Genomic DNA, 12295 nt, shown 5'->3' with positions numbered 1-12295 from the left:
CACTGCCTTCACGAGTCTCCTCTCGCTCCTCTTTCCCTCCAGTGACTTCACGAGTCTCCTCTCGCTCCTCCTTCCCTCCAGTGCCTTCACGAGTCTCCTCTCGCCCCTATTTCTCTCCACTGCCTTTACAAGTCTCATCTCGCTCCACCTCCCCTCCACTGCCTCCACGAGTCTTCTCTCGCTCCTCTTTCCCTCCAGTACCTTCACGAGTCTCCTCTCGCTCCTCCTTCCCTCCACTGCCTTCACGAGCCTCCTCTCGCTCCTCCTTCCCTCCACTGCCTTCACAGTCTCCTCTCGCTCCACCTCCCCTCCACTGCCTCCACGAGTCTTCTCTCGCTCCTCTTTCCCTCCAGTACCTTCACGAGTCTCCTACTGCTCCTCCTACCATCCACTGCCTTCACGAGTCTCCTCTCGCTCCTCTTCCCTTCCACTGCCTTCACCAGTCTCCTCTCGCTCCTCTTTCGCTCCACTGCCTTCACGAGACTCCTCTCGCTCCTCTTTCCCTCCACTGCCTTCACCAGTCTCCTACTGCTCCTCCTACCCTCCACTGCCTTCACGAGTCTCCTCTCGCTCCTCTTTCTCTCCAGTACCTTCACGAGTCTCCTCTTGCTCCTCTTTCTCTCCACTGCCTTCACGAGTTCCCTCTCGCTCCTCCTCGTTTCCACTGCCTTCACGAGTCTCCTCTCGCTCCTCTTTCACTCCAGTGCCTTCACGAGTCTCCTCTCCCTCCTCTTTCCCTCCAGTGCCTGCACGAGTCTCCCCTCGCTCCTCTTTCCCTCCGGTACCTTCACGAGTCTCCTATACCTCTTCTTTCCCTCCAGTAATTGCACACTAGTCTCTTATTACTCCTCTTTCTCTCTAGTACCTCGACGAAAATCCCTTACCACACTTCTTTTCCTCAGTACCTATTGTTCCTCTTTCCCTCCACTGCCTCCACGAGTCTCCTCTCGCTCCTCCTTCCCTCCAGTACCTTCACGAGTCTCCTCTCGCTCCTCTCTCTCTCCACTGCCTTCACAAGTCTCCTCTCGCTCCTCCTTCCCTCCAGTGCACCTTAACGAGACTCCTACTGCTCCTCCTTACCTCCAGTACCTTTACTGGTGCCCTATGCCTTCTCCTTTTCTCCAGTACCTTCACTACACGACCATACCCTTCCCTCTTTCTGCCCTTTACTTTCTGTACAAATTCCTGTTCCTTCTTTTTCTTCCTCGTGCCCTCAACCCAAACCCTACATTCTCTTTAGTACCCTGATCACAAACTCATAACTCTCACTTTTCTGTTTTAAACTCCTACCCGTCCCCAGTACCCTCAGTTTATATTTCTACCCCTCCCAAGTACCGTCCCTAAAAACTCCAAGCATTCTTTGTCCTCTCCAGTACCTTAGTTAGTGAAGTCTACCCCGCCAGTACCATCGCTACAAACTGCGATCTCTCTTTCTCTACAGTACGCGCTCTGCATATTCTACCCCTCCTAAGTACCATCAATACAAACTGCTAACTCTCTTTGTATACAGTACTCACTAAATATGCTACCCCATCTCTGTACCATTACCACAAACTGTGACCTCTCTTTCTCTACAGTATGCTCACTATATATTCTACCACTTCTACCTTTCTTTCCTTTTCACTGCAAGCTCCAACTCTTCGCACCCTCTATACATACTGTTATTCACCTCTTTCTCTTCAGTTGCCTCACTAAAACCCATATCCTCTGCTCCATACCCCTGTTGCTCCCTCTTCCACCCTCTCGCTCTAACCAGATATCCCTCCTCTTAAAGAGTACTTCAATCTTCAAACCTCACATCTATCCCCTCAGATAACTTGCTCTGTAATCTCATATTCCTCCCCTTTCCAATCTCCCTATATAGTAGCAGTCCTCCACTTTTGCTTTCCTACCTTCTATATCTTTTGTGACAGTCACATCTTCCTGTCTGTAGACACTCACCCCTTTCAGCTCATCTTTCTTTCCGCAGCATCTGATATGTTCTGTACCTCGCCTGTCTTTCTTACTGCATAGCTTCTCTAGCCTATTTAATTGTCCCTCTCTTACTCCTGTCCTCCCTCTGCCATCTCTCACAGTTCTAGTCACTCATCAGCAGTCTATCACTCTCCAACTCATCTCTCGTCTTTTCTCTGCCATCTCTAGTGCTGGAAAGCAGGTGGCACCCACCGGATCCCCATTCCGGCAGCTGACACTGGGATATAAATTCAGGAGCGCCGGCACATTGTCTTCATGCCATTTGGAGCAGCAACCTGCAAGCAGGGAAGGGGCTTGCTTATATTCACTTCGGCCGGCAGAGGTGGCTGCTGCATAACTGAAGGGGAGGGGTAGGGGGCAGGGGACGGAGATGAGGTGAAACCCCCCACCAAAAAAAAAACAAAAAAAAACATTTACCTTGCCTTCGTCCCTCCCGCTTCGCTCATCGTTCCTCTTCTGGTGTCCCAGCATTCATTGCTGGGACACCAGCACAGGCTCCCCAGCAATCCTGGTGCTGCATTCATGCTAAACTTAGCTTGAAAACAGCGCCAGGATTGGTCTGAGCAGCTCGGACTGCCTCTCAGACACAGCCCTGGGGTCTTTGTAGTTTCTCCAGCCTGGCTGTTAAACACAGCCACGCTAGAGAAACCTAAGTGCGACCGACCGAACACACATGCGCACTTAGTTGTATTCTCCCCTCATCTCCCCTCCCAAGGCCTAGCCCTGCCCCTCTCTGCACTGCTGGCTGTGCCAGAAGTAGAAAAATAAAATGATAGTAAACTACTGTTTTATTTTTCTGCTTCTGGCTCAGCTGGTGGGGCGACGCTCCTTCTTCATAGCGAAGGAGCTGCCCTTGTGGGCTGGGCTCAAAACAAAGAGCTTAGTTAGAGGGCAATCAACCCCCCTTTTGTTTGTTTTTGTATCATCTTGGATGGGAGCCACTACAGCCTAACACCTAGAGGCCAATGAAATGTAAGGAAACAAAAGTGCACAGCTTTATCAGTTCACAAGTGCTTAAGAGAAGTTACTTGAGACAAATTTTCAACTTTGTTCAAACCCCCCATGTAAGAGATATGGTTGCACTGTAAAAATGTAAGATGTAACTGTCTGTAAAAGTAATTGCACAAATATTGTTTTCTTTTTTTTAAAATGTAACTGGTTTATAGAAAAACTCATCCTAGTATAGGGTGTCACAGCACATTAAATCACACAAAGGCACAGTATATCACACAAGTGTGTAATTCAGTGGACAGGAAATGTTACACAAGACAATGAGAGTTACAGGGTGTAGGAATCATACATCATCCATGCTTGTGGTATATGAGTGAATGGTTGGGAGAAACACAAAGTCAAGATATAAACACGGTGATTGTGGATGTCTATATTAGTAAGACTTCATTACTTCCCAAGGGAACCCTTGATTGCAATCTTATAACAGATTGAAGAAAAAAATGAGGATCTAAACCCATGGCTTACACTTTGCATGCAGCTCCTTGAAGCCAGTAAATACATCACTATGCTATATTTAGCTTGCATCTCATGAACTGGAAGCAACAAAACAATATCAGTGTCAAAAACAGGGGCCTGCTTAGCTATCTAAATAAAACACAAATTTGTGATTTGCATGTTACACGATGTGCTTTGCAGAAGACATATTAACTCTCTGTGCTAATTTAGGAGTCAAAACCATGAATGGATAAAACACAGAATTTTTCCAGAACTGTGTTACCCACTAAAGTTATTTTACCTCTATTATAATCCTCTCAAAACCTGCAACAGGTGTTTTAATCCTGTAAAATATTTTAAAAAGCAGCCTCTTTGTGGCCAATTAAGTTATCTAGAACGTATCTACTGTCAAAAATGCCTTTATTGGAAATATCTGTGTGGGAGATGTTTTTAAACTAAATGTTAAGTTGACAGCCAGACTCTTCAAGTGCCGACCTCATGAGTCCACTACTTTTCCTCTGCCACGCCGTGGCCCCAAATGTATGTTTTTTCTGCTTATTTCTTTCCATTTCCAGCACTGGCCATCTCACACCTTCATCTTTTGCTTTTCTCTCTTCCAAGTCGCTTGCTTTTTGACTCATCTGTCTCCACTCCCCCTCTGCAGTCTCTCCCTTTCTTCTCTCAGGTCTCTCCACTTTTCAACATCCCGCCTCACTCCTTCTCTCCTTCTGTAATACCACTTGTTCTCTCATGTCGTCACGCTGTCTTCTCTTCCATCGCCCTCTCTGCGGTTTCTTCCTTTGTCAGTTTTCCATCCAAGTCAATCTCTTCCCCCACACATTCTTATATTTCTCACAACGCCAGTCTGTATGTTATCGCGCCTCCCCCCATCTGCAGTCTTTCACTTCTCCAGTCCCTTGGTCAGTGCTTGACTCCTCCAGGCTCTCAGCTCGGGGTCTCACCCTTCCCCTCTCCATGACCTTTCACCTCTGCCCCTGTGCCGCCAGTCTCTCCTTCACCTGCCTGACTTAAGTGCAACACATCTTCTGTTATGTATTTTGGGGCCTCTGCCTTCTCTCTCTTAGAGTCCCCCGGGGGTCCTCGCTATCCTCTCTGTCCCCGTCTCTCCCTCTGCAGCCCTCCCCGCCCCCATCTGCTGCAGTCTCGGGTTCCCTGCAGTTTCATACCCACCTTGCTTCTCTCACATGTGCCCTTTCCCTTTATTCTGCGCCGCCCTCCCTCTCCTCGCCATCCTCTCCCCCTATCCTCTCTGCGGCCGCCCTCCCTCCTCCACTGCGTGCCCCAGCTGTGCGCAGTGATCTTCGCAGTGCAGAATGTTAGTTTTCCTAATCGTGCTCGGACGGAAATAACTGAACGCCGCTCATTAAAAAGTGAAAAAAATAATCACCGGCCGCTCCTCGGCGTCCGCGTTAGTTTGTTTCCCTGTGTTTTTCCATGAGCTGGCGGCTCGGGCCTTGACACCTGGTGTTGTGGTCTCAGGGAGGCCTCCCTCCCCTCCCGGTACCAGCCGGGCCCGGCGCGCGCCCCGCCGCCAACAGATGGGCAACCGTCACTGCACGCGCCGCGGAGGCGCTGACCGGTGCGGCGGTCTGCGCAGGCGCGCCGTGTCACGTGGTGACATCTTCGGCCAGGCTTAGCTCATTGCCCACCTGTAGCCCCCTAGCATGTGTATGCAGGACCTCCTGTATCTTGTCCTCACGGAGACCCAACTAAGTAACTCACAATAGCGTAAAGTTCTGAATGCAGGAAAGACAGGATTTTCCCAGGGACCTAGCTATCCATAGTGCAGCAGGTGCAGTGGCACCGGTGCCCAGGGGCATTAGGGGCCTAATGCACCCAAAAGATGAGCCAGTTAATGGGAATCCTTTACTCACGTCCACCACGCACCGCTGTTACGCCACTGGATTTTTCCTGAAATGTACAATGCCTAAAAACTAAATGAAGCTGTATTGAATTATGCTTTGAATGAAAAGGCATCATCTAGGACCTGATGTGTTTTGGGAAAGGGGGCTGACTCCCATCGATCATGGCTAGAGCGTGTCGAGAAAGTGGCTCTTTTTATTTTCATGCCAACCTGCAAGAACATTTTATGTTGTGCGTCACTTTTTTACATATAACGTATCCATTGTTGGATCTCTTGCAGAAAGGCGCTCAAGTCTTTGTCGAACTCGGTTTTTGCACGACCACTGAGCATCATCTGTCAGAAAAATGCAAAGCCTCCGACCTAGCTTAGGGCACAAGAAAGACAGCGAGGAGCCCCGAGGGACCCCACACTCAGTGGTATGGTTTTCGAATGAATTTATGGTAGCCAAATAGTTAGGGTGACCGGACTTCCCGGTTTTCAGAGGACTGTCCCGACGCTTTTGTTCATTTTACATAAATGTCCCGTTTTTGGGGGGTAAAGGTCAGGTAAACCTGCGAACCCTTTTGTTGATTTGAAATAAATGTCCCGGTAAGTTCAACCTGCGAATCAGAAGTGAAAGGTATGTTCTCCTTTCAGACTTCACATGCACCATAAGAGTCTTAAATAATTCTGCTGCCTGCTGGACAGGCCAGATATAAAAGTGAGACTAAAGGCTTTAGTCCTACTTTTATGTCTAACCTGTCCCGGTTTTTTCCTTTTCAAAATCTGGTCACCCTACATATAAACAAGACGATTTCTGAGAAAAATGGCAAACCAGGCATCAACAGTAGGAGGCATACCAGCTCCTTTGAGTCTGGTCATTAAGGTGGAGTGGCCTATGGTGACGAGCGTATGCTGGCAGCAGGATTACTCCCGACTTGTCCACATCTTCCAGATTTATTTTCGGTTCATCTACAGTTGCTAAGGATGTGCGTGGCCCAATCAGGTCAACATCTCGTTAGCCAAAGACCCAGTATATCTGCCTCTTCCAGTTATGCAGAGAGTTGCTTTTCTACTATATATCATTGTTTAACCTAACGCAGACCGTGCACTGCTAGGCCAGTAATTTTCGGTAATAGAGCTGTTTTTGGTTGCCTTTTTTCACCAAGGGACTTAACCCCTGCTTTCCAGTTGGTTGGGACTTGACCCAGAGGCTGGGACTGACCGGTGGTTCGTTTCTGCTTTGTGATTTAGGGTGTGGATTCCCACACATTTCTGTTTTGTGTTCGCAGTATGGATTATCTGTTATTCCAGTTTCTAATGTTGGGACTCATCTCTGGTGCCTCTATTTTGTTTCAGAAGGTGGATGATCTGGGGGTTTGTAAGAACTTCAATCTTCAAGAGACAGATTGCGTCAATAAAAGAAGTTTATTGAGCTCTTCAATACATGTCCGATCTCCTGTCTAAACGTCCAACGAATGACTTCCCCATCCAACATTCTACATTACATCCCCTGCATTTCAACCCCTGAGAGTTCCATAAAGAACACATCGCCACAATACAACACATTTTCCCCCTTAAACAGACTAACAACAAAACAAGCAAAAAAAAAACCTAATAAGCAATACTTATTATTCATAAATAGTCTGCCAAACGAGTAGACTTTTTCCTGGAACGACCATCAGACTTTACTCTTGAGGCTATAGAGTCTTCTTCCTCACCCTGACTGTCTATCACCCTATAAAATTCATCTATCTCTCCACTATCAACTCCATCTGAAATCTCACACTCGCCTATTCCCGAACATGCATCATTCAGACTTCCTTCCTCAAGAATGGGCTCCTCACCCTTTTTACATACAATGGGTCCCAGAACATCACGGTGTCCTTCCTGAGTTTCACCAAATTCCGGAAAACACTTTGCCAATTTACTCACATTCCAAACTTTGCCATCTTGTGTAACCACTTTTTTCCTGTACATTCTTACCACTTTCATAGGCTTACCAAATCTAGACACCCCCTTCCTTACCAATCCGGGCTTCCTTACTCTGACCCAGTCTCCCACAACAAAGTTAGGATCCTTAACTCTCCACTTCCTATCATATGCCTCCTTGCTCTTCTCTTGGTTCAACTTCACATGATCTTTTATCCTTTCAACATCAACACTCTCACGCTCTTTACTGTGCTTCTTTTTAAACCACCATGGACAGAGTTTGGAAACAGGATCCCTGCCCCTCAGTAATCTAAAAGGACTAACTCCTGTAGTACTATGAGGAGTGATCCGATAATACCATAATTTCTCTCGCACTTTCTCCTTCCATGACCCAACAAAACCACGTGCCCAACAAATACACTCCTTCAAAACCCGATTGAATCTCTCCACTTGTCCATTCTCCTGTGGTTCATATAATGAAGTAGTGGCATGCTTAATGTTACAATATCTAAGAAATTCTTGCATTTCTTTAGACACCAATTGAACTCCGTTGTCCGAAACTATCGTCTCCGGATACCCCTCTCTGGCAAACACCTCTTTGAAAAACTCAATTACCACCGCCGTCGTAACATGTGGTACCAATTTCACTTCAGGCCACTTTGAGTGATAATCGACTAATACCAAAGCAAACTTGGCCTCGTAAGGCAAAAACAAAAATGGACCAGCAATGTCAAAACCCAATTTTTGCCAAGAGACAGGTTGCGTCAATAAAAGAAGTTTATTGAGCTCTTCAATACACGTCCGATCTCCTGTCTAAACGTCCAACGAATGACTTCCCCGCCCAACATTCTACATTACATCCCCTGCATTCCAACCCCTGAGAGTTCCATAAAGAAACACATCGCCACAATACAACAGGGTTATTTTGTTCGGGTTCTCCTCAGAGATGGTATTGATTGCTGTGTTGTGGTTAAAGGTGGTAATGGTCTTTGGTTTCTATGTTTTGATTGAGAGTGTATATGAATTTAGTTCCTCTGTTTGAACCATGATGAAGGTTTATCTGGATACTTTATCGTAATTCGGATTAGGAGTAATATGTGGTCTCCTTCAATTAAAGTTTAGTATAGGTTTGCTAGATGGCTCAGATGTAATGAAACCCATGCTCCAGTGCTGGGTTTCATTACAAAACACTAAAACATTATGGATGTTTTGATCTTGGTTTACTTCAAACTCAGTTGAGTTAGAAATGGCAAATTAACCACTATATTCAGGTGTTAAATTGTCAGATCACTTTGTGCAGGTACCACAACACCTTCCGTGTAGCTTTCCTTCAACAAACCATTGTTAGGAGTTGTATTATTCCATTCGGTTCTAGAGAAATAACCAAGACAGCAAATCTCAGACCCAGAGTGCACAGACGTGTTAAATAAAATCCCCAAATTGAGAAATGTTTCCAGCTCTGACGGGGTGATCTGGGAAGGGGCTGGAATTTTGGGATCTTCCTTTGTAGTGCGGCAGGGTTGATAATCTGTGGTCACTACATTGTAGTTTGAGGGTGCGGCCATTGCAGCGTCTGACTGCTTAGGATTACCCTGTCTGAGCCTGTTTAAACAATATTACCCTGTCTGAGCCTGTTTAAACAATGTTCATAGCTGCCAAGTGCAGTGGCGGCTGGTAAACTTAGGAGGGAGGGGGGCGGGACACACATGCCCACCCACACTCTTACATTCATTCACACACACACACACGTGCACGCGCACACACACACATCCATTCACAGCACTCATTATCAAATATTGCAAACATACATGCGCGCACGCACGCGCCAAACATTCATTTTATAAAACACACACACTTACCTTCAGCTCTGCCTCGGAGGTCCCAGAAGGGTTGGGACTGCTGCCTTCCCTCATTGGCTGACATTAGATCAGCCAATGAGGGAAGGCAGTAGTCTCAACTTCGTCAAAGAGTGGGATGGGGTCAGTAAGACTTCTGACCCCACCCCACTCTGTGACGAGGTGTCACTGAATGACACTCGCCCTGGGCGCTTCAGGGCTTAAACCTGAAACGCCCAGGTCGGAGTCAGTGGGTGATGCTTCCCTCGTCTCTGAAGGGGAGGGCCTTGAGGCATCTTTTCTGAGCTGAGGAGGTCACGCCCGTAGGAGCCTGCGCAAATCGTGCAAGTCTAGCTCCTGGCTGTCTGACCTGAAGATGAAGAGTCTTTGTCGGGCTGACCTTTGCTCAGCCTGACAGACACTCTTCTTGAGGGGCAAAAGGTGGGGGGGTGTCCCTTCGCCCCATTGGACAGGCCACGCCTGGCCAAGTGACTCCAAGTCACCCGTGACAGCCTCAGGCAGGCCTGACTCTTTACTCAAAAGCACTTTGCTTTCTGGGACTTGTAGTTTCATTTTTATATATTTTAGGTATGATTTAAGTAAACCTACATGCAAAGTACTGGATAAAAAAGTTGATATCTGGTTCAATGGGACACACTTACCAATGCATTTTGGCAACTATGAACGTTGTCTTAAGTCTACAAGACTTTTGTGATTAAAAATTATTTTTCACCAGTGCGACCACCAAAATGTTTAAATCTGGTGTTATCCAAGACCGTTTGATTTCATAAAAATTATATCTATATTATACTTACTTGTAGGGGCTTTCAGCCACCCCTCTTCACCCATTGGCCTTTAACTGTGTCATTCGCATTTTGTTTCCGTCCATTGCTACAAGGGGCAAAGGGTCAGCCCACTTCAGTCATTGGCTTACTTCACTGTGAGTGGCGACATTCTGCTATTTCATTATGAGCAAAGTAAGGAACAAAGTAGTTTCCTTCAATATCAAGGGCTACTATCAGGTGGTTTCCCCAACAATAAAGTTTTGCTTAAACTAAATGAGCATTGACAAAGCCAAGAGGCTAGCAAGCAAGACAGACCTATTGACTTTGCTAATGCTTATTTTATTGCTGTCTACATGTCCCCATGTTGGCTTTCTGACAGACACATTTTTTTCAGCCTTCTTCAAGAAGAATGCTGCTATTGTAGGCTCATACTTTAGCGGGAAATTGAACTTCAAGTGCCTGTATTCTGAGCGCTTTTGACAAAGAACCAGGACAGCCTGTGGAACACTCACATGATATTGGTTAGTTGTAGTACAGCAGGCCAGATACCCAGGGTACTATGTTGTTATACCAGAGTCCAGACATTCTGGAATCTTGTAGTTTTGCATTATATTGTAAAAAAAGGATTTGTAGTGCTTATATCACTATTTTGGCATCTAAGTGCTGTTCTGGACACTTATGTAAGAACCTACCCTGTTGTACATCGTTGATAGAGAGTTGGTTTGCAGTGTGGCGTCTGGGAGAGGTGCTGGGTGTTGTGCGTGCGGCTCACAGTAAAGTAGCACAAAGTGAGTTAGAAAGGTGTTGAGAGACATCTTCCTCTTGTCTGCTTTGTGGATGAAGATCTAGCTTGGGAATGGGCCTAAGTGGTAGGTCTGCTATTTGGGAACAGCCAGGTCTTCACAGCTCTTCAGGGGCAAGTTCCAGAGCTACAGTGGCTGTTCAGAGAATACTATACTTGGGGGCTGCTTGAATTGTGCCGTAATGCAGCTGCGGCATTTTTTGCATTTGCCACACGATCCATCATCTGCTGCATAGTCTGCAGATTTTAACAACAAAAAAATGTTTCTACCTTAAATGGTTTAAAAGTGACTAAAAACGTAGCAATACATGTACAGCGGAAGGCCCTTTGCAAAGGTTGACTGGTCACCTATCAGTAGCTTATTGCTATAGTTGGGTGTTAAACTGGTACTAATGAAGTGCAACCAATGCCCAGACATTGTTAACAAGTGCAAAAATGACAAAATAATGAAGTAATACTATCACAAAATGTGCAGTGTTAGGCCGCATAATTTGCCTATTTTTGCAGCATAATTTACTCAACCCAGTTGCATAATTTGGCCTTCCCCTGCTGCATAAGTCCAGTGGCCTGACTATACTGCTCGCAACGAATGGAGTGAAGCCCGTCAGGATCTAAGTGCCCTTCTTTGCCAGGAGATATAAAGTTTAAGTTGTATGAAGATCAGTATAGTGGCAGCCATTTAGGGGGGTCTGCTACAGAGGAGCCGTGACATTCTGGGTCCTCCAGTACACCTGCGTATGACCGGTAAGGCAATACTGTATGCGGTGCCTGTGTCGCAGATACAGATCGAACAGGTACAGGCTGGTATGTGGCATTGTTTTATGTTCTTCTGCAAAGGAAGAGATGAGTTCATTTTGCACAAAATATTCATTATACTTGGTGTTGGCTCGTTATCAAACAGTTCATTGCAATCTTCTGGGTCAAATGCTAAAATTTGAACCTGATCAATTTGTAATCCAAGTGGAAGATCTGAAACTGTGTAACTACTGTTGCTGATTTTTAAGACATTGCATTGGTTTATTAACCCATGCTCAAGGCAGTATTTCCGTTCTGGGCCCTACCCAGAGGGTCAGTGCTGTCTTGGACTAGGGGATTGTGCCAATGGTCACCCCAGGTAGGATGACTTTTAGGTGATGGGATCTAAGCTCATCACTTAATTGCTCTTATAAAAACATAAAAATGCCAAGGAGATTGTGTATATTTGTTCTGCTATGCCAGCTCAAAAACATCCTTTCTCAAAAACATAGGAGGCAAAAATACACTGACGACTAAGGAAATTTCCTGCACTCTTCCTTCCCAAGCACAACAAAGATATTTCTACTTTATGTGTTGACCAACCCGAAACTAGCTGATCAAAAACATAACCCCTATTTTCTCAGGGCAGAAAAGGGAAGATGCACAATTTTAAAATCATAAATAAGGGAGGGAACTGTGGTCAAACAAACATTTCAAAGGGATCCTGGGTGATACCTGAGAGCACTCCACAGGTCTGACATTCACCCTGAGGATGCACATCTCCTGTACTAACGCGCCATACACTCTGTGAGATGTTGCCCTGTTTGCCCTACAGGAAGAACCTACAGGTTTAGGAAGATGCTCATTTGCACAGCCTACAGTGTGTGACATTGATTCACAAGTGGGCGGGGTGTTTTTGTTG

At 46.1% G+C, this 12295-nt stretch overlaps 1 protein-coding gene across 3 annotated transcripts in view; it reads left to right on the top strand.

Annotated features, from left to right (window-relative positions):
* HIPK2 (homeodomain interacting protein kinase 2) overlaps nucleotides 1–12295 on the top strand; it is a 329092-nt gene that overhangs the window by 58573 nt on the left and 258224 nt on the right. The gene's annotated exons all lie outside the window — the stretch shown is intronic.

This window comes from Pleurodeles waltl, chromosome 4_1, assembly GCF_031143425.1.
Source record: "Pleurodeles waltl isolate 20211129_DDA chromosome 4_1, aPleWal1.hap1.20221129, whole genome shotgun sequence".
Lineage (NCBI taxonomy): Eukaryota > Metazoa > Chordata > Amphibia > Caudata > Salamandridae > Pleurodeles > Pleurodeles waltl.
This window is presented reverse-complemented; position numbering and strand designations above follow the sequence as displayed.